We start from the raw sequence: 17,519 nt of genomic DNA, 5'->3' as shown, positions 1-17,519 counted from the left end.
TGTTTCTTTTTCTAGAATGACTGTTAGTCAGCCATTGGACTGCCTTAATTGATTCCCTAAATTCCTTCTTGTATTTCCTCTTTTTTCCCTTCTTGCTTTGTTTTCCTTTGGGGAAATTTTCCCAACTTTACATTTCAGCTCTTGAGCTGAATTTTTCTCATCTTTTTAAGTAAAAAAAATCAGTTTTACAGCAAAGTTGAAAGATTTTTACAGTAAACACCCTCTTGTATTTGACTTTTAAGTTTCTAATATTAATTTTTAATTTTCAGTATGCTTTTCTAGTACTCCAGTTATTTCTACATATAACATCCTGGTAGTATTTCATAGATGTGGCATTTTCCCTTACCTTTATAAGGATTTGTCTTTAAGTTTTATTTTATTCTTTTTCTCTGTTTCCTCAAGGCTACTGGCATTTTTCTCTTTGCTTTCCGCTTTCTCTTTAGTGTTAAGCATTGCTTTCAAGTGTCTGGTGAAACTTGGCTGTTTGTTCATATTAAGAGTAAAGAATGGCTGCACAATTTTAACGTTTTTCCTTTCTTCTGGAAATCGTCCAAAAGAAGCAAAAAGAATGGAAAATATTGAAAACTCCACTTTTGGTAAAATTAGTAGACAGACTCCAAAATACTTTCAAAGGAAGCCAAAAATAGCTTATTCTGCACTAAAGCCCCCCCACCAAGGGTAAGTAGAAACAAGCTGAGGAGAAATTTCAGTGGAAGGAAAAAGCCACCAAAACAGGTCTCAGAAACTGCCCACACACACACACACAAAAACTATTTCCTGATGGTGGGCAGAACGATCTGTCGACTGAAGGAAAACATACAACCTAAAAGTTGGGAGTTAAGTTTTATTCAGACTTAGCTATAGCCCAGGAGACAGCCTCTCAGATAGCTATGAGGAAATACACCAAAGAGGTCAGGGAGGAGCCAGAATATAGAGGAGGTTTTTGCTGGAAAAAAAATGTAGTTGAACATCAGAAGATTACTGCTAACCACAAAGAACAGACATATCAAGTTAATGATTTTAGTGCTTTTCTACGTATGAGAAGATGCAAGGATCTGGGTTCATTGAAGTTATTCCTTAGATACACATCTTAACTATCTAGGGACAGTATCTAAAGCACAGAATGCTTCCCATTTTTCTCCATCCTGAATTCCACCCAGGGCAAACCATTGGTGGGCAACTGCAGTGGCTAATGGCTTGATCCTCGTAGAACTAGGATGGCAGGCAACGTTCTTTGCCTACTGCAACGGCAGACAACAGTCCCTGTCCAGAGTGCTGAGGGATCCAAAGCTGCTCCCTGATCTCTAGAGGGTGTAGAGATTGGGAAGAGCGAGGTGAGACAGAAGGCCCCTCCTTAACCCACATTTGTGAGAAGCAGAGGAGCTAGGGCTACCTGAAGTATCATAGAAGAATTATCTTTGAAGGAGTCAGAGTATCTTTGTGACAGTTGAGAGCTTTTTGTTGTACAATGTGCTAGCGTGGGAGAGAGCTGCCGTGGTTCTTTCACACTCTCGTAAGTTGCTGGTCTAGGAAAGCCAACTCATTCAAAGACAGATACATACGTATCCAACCTAATTACATGTATAATGATACATCTGTATGTAGACATATATATATAAATCATCTATCTAAACATACACATACACAAGATACTATATATAAAAAAGTGAGGAAAAGAAAAGCAAAATTTATTAATAGATAAGGTATATTCCCTAGAAATGTTGCCATGGAGAAGCTGAGACTACTAAACATCCTAGACCAATGTGAGACAGCAATCCTTGCTCTGACTGTTTTGTGGAATCAGACTTTCAGGTAAGCTGTCCCTCGGACTTGACTGAGACGGAGAATGGAACAGAGGACAGTAACGAGCTCTTTTGGTCACAGATTTACAGCCATGGTCCCCGATCCGCTTCTCAATACTAAAATTTGATATTTTGATCTCCATCTGTCACTTTCTTCTGTCTTATTTATCATTTAATTTGGAGTCAGAAGGAACTGATACTTATTGAGTCCTTCAAATACCAAAGTATGTAATTAAATAAAAAATAAGATTTAATGTGTACTGTACTAGTGTTGGAGGAATGCCCCAGTGAGGCATAGTCTTACTCCTAACAATATGAATGGAGCGGGACTCTAGTTAAGTGGTGTCACCGCTCTGGTCTGCATCCCGTTCCACAGAATGATATGCTAAGACCCTATTTGATCCTATAGCTCTCCTTGCATAAGCCATTTAAATGGGGGTAGAGCAGGATACTAGTAACACATCAGTCACCAATACCCTGAAACAGATTGCCTGGCCCATCAGATTCTTTTATTCTATACCTAAAGTAGAGAGTTAAGGAGACATGGACATTACTTACCATTCCTTCTCTTTTTGTTCAGTGAACCCAAATGCATATGTATTTTTCATTTACACTGATTTCTGTGTGTGGGTTTAGGAAGACTGAGATGGGAATTATTTACTACTAAATTCCCCCAAAGTCAGTATAGCCACCAGTATTGTAGGAACAACAAGAAAAAGATTTTTTGGAAATAATTTGAAATTAAATGAAAAAAAAGAATCATCATCATCTTTGGGGAAAAAGTTAAACATTTGTTTTAATGTTTAAAGTGGATGAATTACTTACGGATGGAGTATCATACTCTTTTTAGAGTTTAGGGCCTGGAAAGATCTTATCCAAACAGACTATGTTTTCCCTGTCCTTAATTTCTCTATAACCAAACCAGGGACCCACTTTAACAGCTTGACAATTCTGTTTCTGATAATAAATGGGAAAAAAATGACATTGTGATTTATATATTCCAGACCTGTGAGTGACTTAGTGAGAGTCAACATTCCTAAATCAAGAATCAGTTTCTAAGTGGGAACTTGAAAGCCAGACCCTAGGCCATTGGTGATATCACCAAAGTAAAATTGATGAAGACCCAAAACCTGGGTAATAAAAATTATTCTAGTGTTTTAAAACATAAAAATTATTCTAGTGTTTTAAAAGCTTTCCACACTAGAAGGACATTAAATCAATTACTTGATTAACCTTTCACAGGTAAGTGTACAGGCTTTATCAGACCGTTGACTGTGGGGTTCAGATCCCAAATCCTCTGGAAGAATCCCAAAGGATAAGTAAGGAGAGTTTTAAAAAACATAGATGTCTGGTCTCCACTTCCATAGATCCTAAATTAATTGGTTAAGTAAGGGCCACATATTTCTGTTAAGTTACCAGATTCTAATTAGCAGCCATGGTTGGGACCCTCAGGACTCGGCAGAGACCAATCTTGGCGGCAGTGCCTGGGTCACTGGGGAACAGAGGGGGCAGAGTGTGTCAGGTGAGTCTCATCAGCCTGTACCACAGCACAGACCCCATGAGCACACACTAGAATGATGGGCCCAGCAGAACAAGGCACAGACTGTTCCTTAGACTCAAGAACCATAACCTGAGGCATGGCTGAAACTCTGATGAAACATATTCTGAGATAATCATCTCTCTAACCTCATCCCAACCCTGAGGGGTAGAAATGGAGGCTTTGAGTCTCTTGCCCAAATTTATTCCAGTAAGTGGTACCCCTGGAATCACCAGCCAGGTGTGTCTGATCCCAAGGTCCATGCTCAGACTTTTATAAAAGGGTATGGGAGTCCCATACAAGTTAAACCTTCCTAGTATCTTTTCAGAAAACAAACTGAGTAGGTAATAGAACATTCTGAGTCACAGTCAGGCCATCATGCTCCCATGCCAGCACCACTGCCCCTGAGACTCAGGGTCCAGTCAGGTCTCCCACAAGAAACCATCCGCATTCTGGGAATCTTCCTCCTAGGGCAGCGATCTCCCCTCTTGCAGCGTGGCCCACGACGACCTGCCATGGGGTTAAGCTGGGAAGTGCTGGGCTTGAGGGGACTTGGCCACTATTTGTTTTCTCCATGCCCAGCTATAAGCAACAGAGTTTATAGCTGCAGATGAATTTTTCCCCTTATTGCAAATGGTTTTGATTTAATAATAACATTTTCCAAGCTATTGGCCCATAATGAGGATTATCGCCTGTGGGTATTTAATACACAAAATAGAAATGGGCCCACTTCACCATGTAAATAGCTGTCACAAACCCTGTAGCACGAGGACTGGAGTGACAGTTTTACTACGCCAGCACTGTCTAGGGGGTCTATAAAGAGGCAGGCAGTTAAAGTCTCATTCTTGTTTAGCCAGGGCTCAACCAAGTCTCGGTGGATGACTTTGCGGGGAACCGACTCTTAAAAGCCAAAACCCACTTTATTCTGGGGCTCTAAGCAGAGCCTGAAGAGAATTGGTGAATTTGCAAACCGAACCAGAAGTGACTGAGCCAAGGCAAGGATGGGAGATGAAGGGGGCTTGGATGGGTAGGGATTTGAAGGAGGCAGCGTCGAATTTTGGAGATGGAGGGAAATGGCAAAACTAAACGCCAGATGCAGAACTAGGGGTTGTTCTGACGTGACTTCTTTTAGTCCTTGTATCAGCTAACTCTCTGTGGTAGATACTGCTACTTTGCCTGTTTTATGAGGAAACTGATACCTTCTAAGATGCAGAGGAACTTTTCTCAGGGCACAAGAAGAAACCGAGCATGAATTCCAGGGCAGGTTGGACTGGCCTGGACGCCCAAGTGGATCCTGGCTCTCCGCTTGTGGGCAGGGCAGCCTCAAGCACTCATCCGAAGCTTTCTGCTCTTCTACATGAGCACCTCCCCTTTCTGAACCCTAAAGTTCTCTTTATCTTTCTATCTCAAAGCCCAGGGGCCGATTCCTTGGGTGTCTCATCTAAGGCTCCTATCAGAATGGGCTTGTTGTCAGTCATTTGCTCCCTGGTGAGTGTTTATCAGTGGTTTCCATCCCCTGGAGGTACTGGCAGCCTAAGCATTCTTTAATTCTGTGTGGCATGAACTCTTTCTAACACCTAAGATTTATAACCTCCCTTCACAGGATGGAATTGAAGAGCAGGGAGGTGTTTGGGAAGACGAGACACATTTCCCAGAGTTACCTGGAGTTTCTAAGTGAGAGCTGCCGGCTGCTTAAGCCTGTCTCTGGTGACTAGCCTTTTTGGGGATGGTTGGTAGCTGGGACTGGATAGAGAGAGGGTTAGGGAATGAAAAAGAGGAAAGTGAAATCCTGAGGCTCTGGGGCGCTTCCTGTTTCCCTATCCAGACACCACTGAGGGGTCTCTGTTCCCCTCCACCCTTCCCTCCTTTGTCCCGCCTCCCTCACCAGCACGGATGTGGCATTTACCTGGTGTCAAGCAGGGTGCTAGGCACGTTACATACAGTACATCAACTCACCTGGTCCTCCTCTCAGCCCTGTGAGGTAGCCCTCATTTTTAGGATCCCCGTTTTACAGGTGAAGTCGACGAGGTAGACGGAGGCTAAGGAACTTGCTGCAGGCCACACAACTGGCCAGTAGCAGAGCTGGGCTCCTGGACAGAGACCACCTCTTGAGCCGAGCCCTCCCCAGGCTCACAACACTGCCTCTCGTGATTGGTGGGTTTTCTGAGGCCAGCTATTTTGCAATGCTTTTGAATTCTCAATATTCCCCCAGTGTTCTGCTCAAAAGACATTATTTCCCCCAACCCCATTTTCTGTCTTCACACACAGATTCTTTGTCCGGGATCGTTCCTGTCACTGGATCTCAGCAGTCTGTGGGGTTCTAATCTATTTGCTGGTTCCTGAAGTGCTTTTGGAGTACCATTTTCTATTTGGAAAGAGAAATTCAAAAGTCCCTGAGTGTTGCCCTAAAAAAGATTACGTCTTCTGAGCTTGGTCATAAGTAACTGACAGTAGCATCTGTGCAACCTGTAGTTGACAAATATGTTGAAGCTTTCTTTCCTTTTTTTCCCTTTGTTGAGATTCAATTTTGTGAATGTTTTTTGGGAAGTATCCTTTTTATTTCTAGTGGTGATACCACCCTTCAAAGTACAAAATTTTGCAAAGTCCGTGCAGTCACCTAACACCCTTCGGGGTCCCTAACTTTCTGGCCTGGAGCCCCAGCAGGAGTGCTGCCCAGGGCGTCCCAGCTGAAGTTTGGACAGGATACTTGTCCAGGTGGCTAGGAATGTGGGGAGTCAGAGGAAAAAATCAGATATATCCTGGGAGTACTGGGGCTCATACCCAGGAGGCAAAGCCATCATCAGTCCCAGGAGAAGAAAGGAAGGCGGTAAAGGAAGTTGTCCAGAACCAAAAGATGAAGGGAAAGAACTGCTGGATGCAGATGAAATAGAATAATATATGGAGAGTATGAGCAGGGAGGATTTAGAACCATCGCCTTACATAGAATACAGACCCCTTTTTCTTTTGCATCAGTCGTGAGACGTGTGTGCACGCGTGTGTATGCATGTGTGTGCACACACACAGGTGTCAGTGTATAGGCACAGGTTTAGGATGAACAAACAGTAATCATCTTAAATTCAGCTTCAAACCAAAAAAAAATGTGATACGGGCAAGCTTTTCTGAATGATGTCAGCAACTGGACAGGGCATGGTGTCTGCTGCCAGGGCGGAGGAAGGGAAGGAGGAGGTGACGGATTTGCAGCCAGAGCACACACACAGCCCCCACCTCAAGGTCCTCACTCTCAGAGCCCAGGTGCAAATGGGGATCTAAAAATCCGTGATTGCTGTGAAGCCATCCTCTGCAAACTTGCTCAGAGGAGAGAGAAAGACTCCTTTTGGAGGAAGGCTGAGTACAACCTGCCAGGAGGCCTCAGGGGTCTAAGGCTCACAGGGCAAAGAGAGTGGACACAGTGCCCTGCTGTACCAATGGCCAAACTGAGAAGGAGCTTAGCACACAATTACTCAAATGTCCCAAAGGGCAGAGAGGTCTGGAGAAACAAGGGGCGCATGTCAGAATCTTACTCTTGACCTTCAAATCCCTTCCCAAATCTTATTATCTTCTATCTCTGAAATTCCCCTTTATCTATCAGATTCTCCTTTACATTAAATTGTCTGTATTGTGGGCTAATGATCGCAATTTGCCCAATTTTCTCTGATTCTGCTGTGATTGCCTCTCCTTCATGCCCCTTTAATCTTCTTCATGTAACCTTGATGTCAGCTGGGGCCCTCTCTCTCCTAGATTTCCAGAATGTTTAATTCAGGACCAGGAATGATAGACTCCTAAAGCCCTCCCTGAAGTGTCTGGTGAGTCCCCAGGGCTAATGCCCTGTGGCCTGCTGAAGAGCATTTGTGATGAAGGATCAAAAGAAACTCCCTTCTTGCCAGACCTTAAATCAATTAGTTGGCTCTTTTCTTAAAGGTGTGAACAAGTGTTTTAGATCTCTGAGACAGACTCAATCAAAGGGTTTTTCCAACCAAGTTCCTTTTATTTTTGACTCAAGAGACTATCAAGTAATAATAAGATATTTCCCATCCTGATTTGTCAGGTCTCTGTTGAGAGGTTTCTTTGTTTCGAATATTCAAACAGCTGAGGCTTATCTCCCCTGTATTAGGAGAAGCAGACAAAAAGATTTCAGTGACAGCAAAGCCATGAGCTATATATGATCAGTGATTCCATAAAGCAAGGTGATTGACTCCATTTTTAAATCGAGATGATTGACAGGAATGATGTCCAATTACAATTCTCCCTTTCTCTCTGAGTCTCTGAGGCAAGGACTTCCTATTTTCTAAGAGAAATATCATAAGATGGTAAACATAAATAGAATTTTGGGACTAAGAGAAGATTTCTTATGTTTTTTTTCTATTCCCTTGTTATAAGGTGTACAAATATGCACATTGTTCTGTGCTTCAAGAAAACTAGCAAGGATTTATCAAGTCCATCATTTTTTCAGATTAAGGAAGGCTTTTCATATGGCTGAGGTCCAAGGTTCTTGGCCTTTGAGGCAAGATTGTCCAGGCCCTTGGCTTCTGTCTTGGGCTCTGGTATCTGTACATGTTAACTCTAATTCTTTTGTTTTCAACCTGGGGTGAGAAATTTAGAACATCCATGAATTTCCACAAGAAATGTTTTCATATGACAGAGAACATGGTCTTCAACCTCCTTCTAATCCTCCTAGTTTTCCTCTTTTCTTCCTATACGAATTGCTGTCTGGGAACTCTCAGTTCTTTCCTTTCTATTATGAAAAGTATTTGTGTTTGCCCCAGTTTCTGGCCTGAACTCTGGGACCCAATCCCTCAAGATCCCCAGCGAAAGCAGGAGTCTTGAAGTTAATGTTACCCATCCTCCTTCGAAGGCAATCAGGGTTCGCACTAGCAATATCTGTCTACTGCAGTTATCTTGCTCCTGGATCTTTCAGCTTCTTGCTCTTTTACTCCAGGTTTAAAGGTGAATCCTCTAATTGATCTTTAGGATCTAGAGCCTGCTGTGGACTCTGTCAGAGGGATTTGGTAGCTGTAGGAGAAGTGTTTCTGTCTTGGGCTCAGGGTCTTGGTATAACCATATGAATACGAGCTCCCAAGGCATAGCAACTGTGTCATTTTTGTCATGGTGCTACTGCATCCTGGATAAACCCAGAAGCCTCTCCCTGAAGCTACAACTTTTCTTAATTGAGAAAAATAAAAGTCTCAGTGCTTATCTGACACAGCTGGATACAAGAAAGTGCGAATGGACCAGTGACTGCCTCAAATACATTTTAATAAAACTACTTCCAAGAAGCTATGGGCAACTGAGATAAGAATATGAAAGGAGTCTAGAAGCTGGAAGGAGGTAAGAGAGACAGCAGAAAAGGGTCTTTGTATAGGTCTTGTGAGGAGTAATGAAGATAGGCCTTAAAGGGCAGGTGTCTTTCAAAAATTTCCACTGCCTTCCACCGTGGGCTTGCTTTTTCTATTCTCTCCTACAGGCTTTCTGCCGAAGTGAATATTACAACCTAATTATGCAGGCAGTGGAGATTAGCTGCCTGCTATGAGCATGCATCATTCATTTATTACAAACCAACATATACTGAGCGGTTCTACGGACAAGGTGCTATCCTGGACACTGTTACTTATACAAGGATGAATCAACTCACCCCTAACCTGCAGGAGCTTACAGTCTAGCGGATAGTCAGATCACCAAACGACTATAATATAAGATGTATTGAAGCAGATGGGAAAATACATTCTATAGTCGTGTGTACTGTAATACATAGTAGGGAGTAATTCTTACCAAGGAAGTCAGGGAAACTCAGCAGAAGAAGTGATGTTTTAGCTGGACTTTAAAGTAACTTTCCGATTGCTTACAGGGGTGAGAGGGGCATTCAAGAGAGAAAGAACTATGAAAGTATGAAAGAGAAAAGCATTTTTCCAAGGTCTGTGAAACAGAGAGCAGGCAGAAGGATCTTAGGAGATAAGTTTGAAAAGGTATTTTAGAACTTGATGAAGGCCTAAGAAGTTTTGGCTTTTTCCTTTGAGCAATGAGAGAGTCATCCAAGGTGTTCAGGCTGCAATGATAAGAACTGTGTTACAAGAAGTCACACTGGCAGCAGTGTGGACTGGAGCAGATTGTACCAGAGGCTATTTCATTCAGCAGGTAAGAAATTTAAAAAGAATGCAAGATTTACTGAGGACCTGAGTTGAAATTGTGGTAGTGGAGATGGAGAGAAAGGGACAATAGAAAGCATGTTGTAATAAACCGATTGGTCTCAAGGATGTGGTGGAATATAGAAGAAAAAGGAGGATTCTTGCACGCTCTAGAGAAGCCCTCAGTACTGAGAGAATGGAGACTAGCTTTCCGTATACTGGATGAGCCTGCATTAACCACTGAGGCTGTGTCCCTAACCTCTGAGCTTGCTAATTGTCTTAGAGCTACTTTCAGTTCCTAGATTTATGTACAACTCATCAATGCCTCTTGTTTCCGTTGTTCATCCAATGCTCCCTAGTCTTTACCAGGGAAAGGAAGCATTATTAGAGGAGCAAGGCACCAGTCCTTCCTTTCTGACACTCAGATTCTTCACACTGTCAGTTAAATGTTTATATATGTGCATTGTTTTACCTGGTACAAAAATAATTTCACACAACTCACATAGAAATGAGAGGAGTACAGAGTGCAGTGTGGGGAAGGGGAGATGGGAGGACAGGGGAAAAGATACAAGACTCTCTTTCTTAATGGATGGTGCTGGTAGGCAGAGGAAGTGTCCAATTTGGACCATCAGTCGAGCCTAAAATATCCTCCTGCCCAGCACCTGGCCTCCTTGGCTCTATTCAACTGTTATTGGGAATTTTGGAAGCACAGTTTGGCTGGGATGTTCTTTGGAGAGCTCTGCCTGGGGTCAGGTCCCAGCCGTCATCACTGGCTGAAACAGAATATGGAAGGATAATACACACAGCGGAAAATACCAGCAGGGTTTGTCATGACAGTTTTCAGTCTTTTTATTTTTTCTTTAAGAATAAGTAAAAGCAAAAAATAGTATCTTCGTGGACTCAGCCCACACAGCACACAATCATCTAGGGAAAGATCATCCTTGGAAAGATTTGTACATTACTTGAATTTTGAGTTGAATTTAGAGGAGTCTTGAAGGAAACTGAAGTATGGCAGGATACAGAATCACACAGCATCTTGGATAATTGAATGAAAAGCCATAGAGGGAGTTGGATTATCTGAGGTCGGGCTCTACTGAGAATGACATATATCATTAGGGTTGGTTTACCTGAAAATTCTCCTTATTGACTAAAATATTTGTATTCGCTGATCTCCAAGTCCTTCTCTAGGCATTGCATCTTCTCAAGCTTACCGTGTGTGAGAATCGTCTGGGTTAGATATTCTGACTCAGCTGATCAGGAATGGGGCCCAGGAATTTACAGTTTTCACCCGTGTTGCAGGTGAATTTAAACCCTCTTTGCAGCTCATTGCCTCTGCTTGACAGCGATGGTGGCTCTGCTATGAGCTCCTCTTCTTTTGCCTCCTGGCTGTCTCTGAGACGGAGGGCAGGGAGTCTGTGTAGGGCCCAATTTTCCCAAAGTTAGAAAGCACGCCTCCAAATATAGGTGCATTTTTGAGCTCCTTGAATCCCACATCCACTTGCAGCACGGAATGAGAAAAGAAGAAGCCTAGGACTGAGCGTTTCGAATAAGGGTGATCATCACTCCTCCTGGGGTAATAGGCTCCCCTTGGAGAAAGAGATTACACATTACTAATAGTTCATATGGCAAATAATTGCAAATTCCAAGCAAAATAAATGTGTTCTTCCATTTCTCGGGTTTGCAATTGACTATAATGTAGGAGAGTGCAGTATTAATAGGCAGCTATCAAATAGAACAGTGATGTTAAATTACATAATCAATTTAATGTTCTGGGTCAGTTAACAAAGAAATCTCTTCTCTCACTGCCAGTAATTTAGAGCTTTGAATATCCCATTCACAAGTCTCTCTCTCGCTCTTTTTTTAACTTCTGGGAAATGTTTGGTATATCAGATGCTTCCATAAACGTCTGTAGCAGCTGTATAAGGGATCCCAGACTAGCTGACCTTTCTTCTTTTGTAGTCTGAGGGTGGAAATGAGAACATAATCATCCATGATGAGTTGGCTGAGCAAAGTTGGGCCAAGCCATTAAATGCAGCTGTTGACTTTCTACCAGATTGATCTCTTTTGCCTCCCAGGACACTTAAGGATGTAGACGTGCGGGATATCTGGCCACATGTTCAGTGTGGGTATGTATATGTGTATGTGTGTGCAAGTATGCATGTTCACATACACACGGTGACTGGGGCAAGGGAGATACAGAAATTTAAAGGAGGCATTACGTAGCTCTCGAGCTAAAGTTTTCTATTGGAAAGCCACCTGGTTCTTTTGCTCTAGACAGTGGAAAAGCACCGTGTTTCTTCTCAAGTGGTAACAGCAGATAGGTTTTCTCTCATGTGCTGAGTGGTAAGTGGTTATTTGAAGCCCTGTGTTAAGAAGGATTCTGAGAATGAAGCAGTCTTAGCCAGAAAGATCGATGATTGGTGCATTCCATCACTCCAGAGGAGACTGTGGGGTGTGCTTTATAACCTTGGGAAAGGTCATTCCTATATGCTTCAAGCAAATACTATGATTTAAAGACTGGAACTGGATAAGTAGAAGCCTTTGGAACATAGTGTGCACTCTGGTGTCCATGTTCAAAATAGCTAGGTGTTACTCAGCACACTCATTCGTCAATTATTTGAGTGCCTACCCACTGCCAGGTAGTGTGCAATGCCTGGGACAGCAGTGGAGAACAAGATAGCCAAACCTGAGCTGAGCCACAGCTGAAAGGTGAGTAAACTGACAGCCAGTGAGGTCACATACAGGTTCCTGATAGGTTTACAGTAGTGACATCCAACCACCCCCCCGCCACAGAGGAAAACTGATTGATCATTAAAAACATCTTTGTTTAATGAAAGTTTGAATGTATATTCGTTAATATTCCCAAATATGAATGAAAGTAGTTGCTATGGAATGAAAAGTGGGCACGGCTGTGACATCCCTCAGATATCCTGTTGAGTTTGTGCTCGGGTTCAGTAATGTGGAATACTTAAAAGACCCTAACCATTGCAATTCATCATTCTGGAAGGCACAGAGGTAGAAAAAGCCATTTGCTGCTTTGACCACACTTTCAGGTCTGAAAGTTGCCCAGGTGAAACAAGACATGGTAGGATCAACAAAGAGAATGGTACAATGATACCACGTTTAGCAATTGGCGGGGGGGGAGAATCAAGGGTTTTTGTAAGAGGAAAGGCTTTTGGAAAAGAATTTGCTCCTACAACATGCCTGTTTGTTCAGGACCTAATCCTTGGCACTCCTGTTTGTGGAGGGTCAAAGGAGTAGCCAAGGTCTTCTCAGATGTTCTAGTGCCGAAGGCAATACTGATTACTTACTCAGATAGGTTTTCTACTTTTAAAGTTAGGAAAAAGTCATTTCCCACTATTCCTCACCATAAGTTGGTATACACTCTGGGAACAGTCCTAATTAAATATGGGCTGAATCTGATAGCTTTAATCATTTAGTTCTGCTGCTAGAACACTTATTTAGCTTTTTCTTAAACTGTGTTCAGACTTTTTTTTCTTTTAGTTTCCCCTTGCTTGGCATTGTCTACACTTCATTTCTTCTCTGCTGATGCATATTCAGAGAAAGACTGTGTTTTATTTTGGGAGCTTAAGTGCTTAACAGTGGTCCTCCATTCACATAGTTAATTGCCAGAGGAATATGTGTTATATAATGACAACCTCTCTACATCAGGTAGAGTGTTAAGCAGGGTAACAGAAAATTTGTTTGCCACCTCGTCTGGGTCAGAAAATTTTGCATCGTTCAATTCACAGTGTCCTCTGGGAGGAACACATCCTTCTCAATAAAATCCTTAAGCAATTTTCTAATACTCTTTAAGGGTAACACCTTACTCACCCTCGAAGCTAACTGTCAGCTGATAATTAGTCACGAGTTCAATGACTTTTTTTTTTTAACATCTTTATTGGAGTATAATTGCTTTACAGTGGTGTGTTAGTTTCTGCTGCATCACAAAGTGAATCAGCTATACGTACACATATATCCCCATATCCCCTCCCTCTTGCATCTCCCTCCCACCCTCCCTATCCCACCCTTCTAGGTGGTCACAAAGCAAGGAGCTGATCTCCCTGTGCTGTGCGGCTGCTTCCCACTAGCTAGCTATTTTACATTTGGTAGTGTATATACGTCCATGCCGCTCTCTCACTTCATCCCAGCTTACCCTTCCCCTCCCCGTGTCCTCAAGTCCATTCTCTACATCTGCGTCTTTATTCCTGTCCTGCCCCTACGTTCTTCAGAACGATTTTTTTTTTTTTGATTCCTTATATATGTGTTAGCATATGGTATTTGTTTTTCTCATTCTGACTTACCTCACACTGTATGACAGACTCTAGGTCCATCAACCTCACTGCAAATAACTCAATTTCATTTCTTTTTATGACTGAGTAATATCCATTGTATATATGTGCCACATCTTCTTTATCCGTTCATCTGTCGATGGACACTTAGGTTGCTTCCATGTCCTGGCTATTGTAAATAGAGCTGCAATGAACATTGTGGTACATGACTCTTTACGAATTATGGTTTTCTCAGGGTATATGCCCAGAAGTGGGATCACTGGATCGTATGGTAGTTCTATTTTTAGTTTTTTTAAGGAACCTCCATACTGTTCTCCATAGTGGCTGTATCAATTTACATTCCCTCCAACAGTGCAAGAGGGTTCCCTTTTCTCCACACCCTCCCCAGCATTTATTGTTTGTAGACTTTTTGATGATGGCCATTCTGACTGGTGTGAGATGACACCTCACTGTAGTTTTGATTTGCATCTCTCTAATGATTAGTGATGTTGAGCATCCTTTCATGTGTTTGTTGGCAATCAGTATATCTTCTTTGGAGAAATGTCTATTTAGTTCTTCTGCCCATTTTTGGATTGGGTTGTTTGTTTTAAATATTTTCTCCCATTCTGAGGGTTGTCTTTTCATCTTGTTTATGGTTTCCTTTGCTGTGCAAAAGCTTTTTTTTTTTTTTTTTTTTTTGCGGTGCGTGGGCCTCTCACTGTTGCAGCCCCTCCCGCTGCGGAGCACAGGCTCTGGACGCGCAGGCTTAGCGGCCATGGCTCACGGACCCAGCCGCTCTGCGCCATGTGGGATCTTCCCGGACCGGGGCACGAACCCGTGTCCCCTGCATCGGCAGGTGGACTCTCAACCACTGCGCCACCAGGGAAGCCCTCTGCAAAAGCTTTTAAGTTTCATTAGGTCCCACTGTTTCTTTTTGGTTTTTCTTCCGTTTCTCTAGGAGGTGGGTCAAAAAGGATCTTGCTGTGATGTATGTCATAGAGTGTTCTGCCTATGTATTCCTCTAAGAGTTTTATAGTGTCTGGCCTTACATTTAGGTGTTTAATCCATTTTGAGTTTATTTTTGTGTATGGTGTTAGGAAGTATTCTAATTTCATGCTTTTACATGTAGCTGTCCAGTTTTCCTAGCAGCACTTACTGAAGAGGCTGTCTCTTCTCCATTGTATATTCTTGCCTCCTTTATCGAAGACAAGGTGACTTTATGTGCGTGGGTTTACCTCTGGGCTTTCTATCCTGTTCCATTGATCTATATTTCTGGTTTTGTGCCAGTACCATACTGTCTTGATTACTGTAGCTTTGTAATATAGTCCGACATCAGGGCTCCTGATTCCTCCAGCTCTGTTTTTCTTTCTCAAGACTGCTTTGGCTATTCAGGGTGTTTTGTGTTTCCATACAAATTGTGAAATTTTTTTGTTCTAATTCTGTGAAAAATGCCAGTGGTAGTTTGATAGGGATTTCATTGAATCTGTAGATTGCTTTGGGTAGTATAGTCATTTTCACAATGTGAATTCTTCCAATCCAAGAACATGGTATATCTCTCCATCTATTTGTATTATCTTTAAATTCTTTCATCAGTTTCTTATAGTTTTCTGCATACATGTCTTTTGTCTCCTTAGGTAGGCTTATCCCTTGGTATTTTATTCTTTTCTTTGCAATGGTAAATGGTAGTGTTTCCATAATTTCTCTTTGAGATTTTCATCACTAGTGTATAGGAATGCAAGAGATTTCTGTGCATTAATTTTGTATCCTGCTACTTTACCAAATTCATTGATTAGCTCTAGTAGCTTTCTGGTAGCATCTTTAGGATTCTGTATGTATAGTATCATGTCATCTGCAAACAGTGACAGTTTTACTTCTTTTTTCCGATTTGGATTCCTTTTATTTCTTTTTCATCTCTGATTGCTGTGGCTAAAACTTCCAAAACTATGTTGAATACTAGTGGTGAGAGTGGGCAGCCTTGTCTTTTTCCTGATCTTAGTGGGAATGGTTTCAGTTTTTCCCCATTGAGAACGATGTTGGCTGTGGGTGTGTCATATATGGCCTTTATCGTGTTGAGGTAAGTTCCCTCTATGCCTACTTTCTGCAGGGTTTTTATCGTAAATGGGCATTGAATTTTGTCGAAAGATTTTTCTGCGTCTATTGAGATGATCATATGGTTTTTCTCCTTCAGTTTGTTAATATCTTCAGTCTGTTAGTATCACATTGATTGATTTGCATATATTGAAGAATCCTTGCATTCCTGGGATAAAACCCACTTGATCATGGTGTATGATCCTTTTAATGTGCTGTTGGATTCTGTGTGCTAGTATTTTGTTGAGAATTTTCGCATCTGTGTTCATCAGTGATATTGGCCTGTAGTTTTCTTTTTTTGTGACATCGTTGTCTGGTTTTGGTATCAGGGTGATGGTGGCCTCGTAGAATGAGTTTGGGAGGGTTCCTCCCTCTGCTATATTTTGGAAGAGTTTGAGAAGGATAGGTGTTAACTCTTCTCTAAATATTTGATAGAATTAGCCTGTGAAGCCAGCTGGTCCTGGGCCTTTATTTGTTGGAAGATTTTTCATCACAGTTGCAAATTCAGTGCTTGTGATTTGTTTCTTTATATTTTGTATTTCTCCCTGGTTCAGTCTCAGAAGGTTGTGCATTTCTAAGAGTTTGTCCATTTCTTCCAGATTGTCCATTTTATTGGCATATAGCTGCTTGTAGCAATCTCTTGTGATCCTTTGTATTTCTGCAGTGTCAGTTGTTATTTATCCTTTTTCATTTCTAATTCTGTTGATTTGAGTTTTTTCCCTTTTTTTCTTGATGAGTCTGGCTAATGGTTTATCAGTTTTGTTTATCTTCTCAAAGAACCAGCTTTTAGTTTTATTGATCTTTGCTATCATTTTCTTCATTTCTTTTTCATTTATTTCCACTCTGATCTTTATGATTTCTTTCCTTCTGTTAACTTTGGGGTTTTTTGCTCTTCTTTCTCTAATTGCTTTAGGTGTAAGTTTAGGTGGTTTATTTGAGATTTATCTTGTCTCTTGAGGTAGGATTGTATTGCTATAAACTTCCCTCTTAGAAGCGTTTTGCTGCATCCCATAGGTTTTGGGTTGTCAGGGTTTCATTGTCATTTGTTTCTAGGTATACTTTTATTTCCTCTTTGATTTCTTCAGTGACCTCTTGGTTGTTTAGTAGTGTATTGTTTAGTCTCCATGTGTTTGTATTTTTTACAGTTTTTTTCCTGTAGTTGATATTTAGTCTCATAGCGTTGTGGTCGGGAAGGATACTTGATACGATTTCAATTTTCTTACATTTACCAAGGCTTGATTTGTGACCCAAGATATGATCTATCCTGGAGAATGTTCCATGAGCACTTGAGAAGAAAGTGTATTCTGTTGGTTTTGGATGGAATGTCCTATAAATATCAATTAAATCCATCTTGTTTAATGTGTCATTTAATGCTTGTGTTTCCTTATTCATTTTCATTTTGGATGATCTGTCCATTGGTGAAAGTGGTGTATTAACGTCCCCTACTATTATTTTTTTACTATTGATTTCCCCTTTTATGGCTGTTAGCATTTGCCTTATGTATTGAGGTGCTGCTATGTTGGGTGCATAAATATTTACACTTTTTATATCTTCTTCTTGGATTGATCCCTTGATCATTATGTAGTGTCCTTCTTTGTCTCTTATAATAGTCTTTATTTTAAAGTCTATTTTGTCTGATATGAGAATTGCTACTCCAACTTTCTTTTGATTTCCATTTGCATGGAATATCTTTTTCCATCCC

Source organism: Orcinus orca, chromosome 6 (genome assembly GCF_937001465.1).
Source record: "Orcinus orca chromosome 6, mOrcOrc1.1, whole genome shotgun sequence".
Taxonomy (NCBI): Eukaryota; Metazoa; Chordata; class Mammalia; order Artiodactyla; family Delphinidae; genus Orcinus; species Orcinus orca.
The sequence above is the reverse complement of the archived record's forward strand: the minus strand, read 5'-3'. Positions refer to the sequence as shown.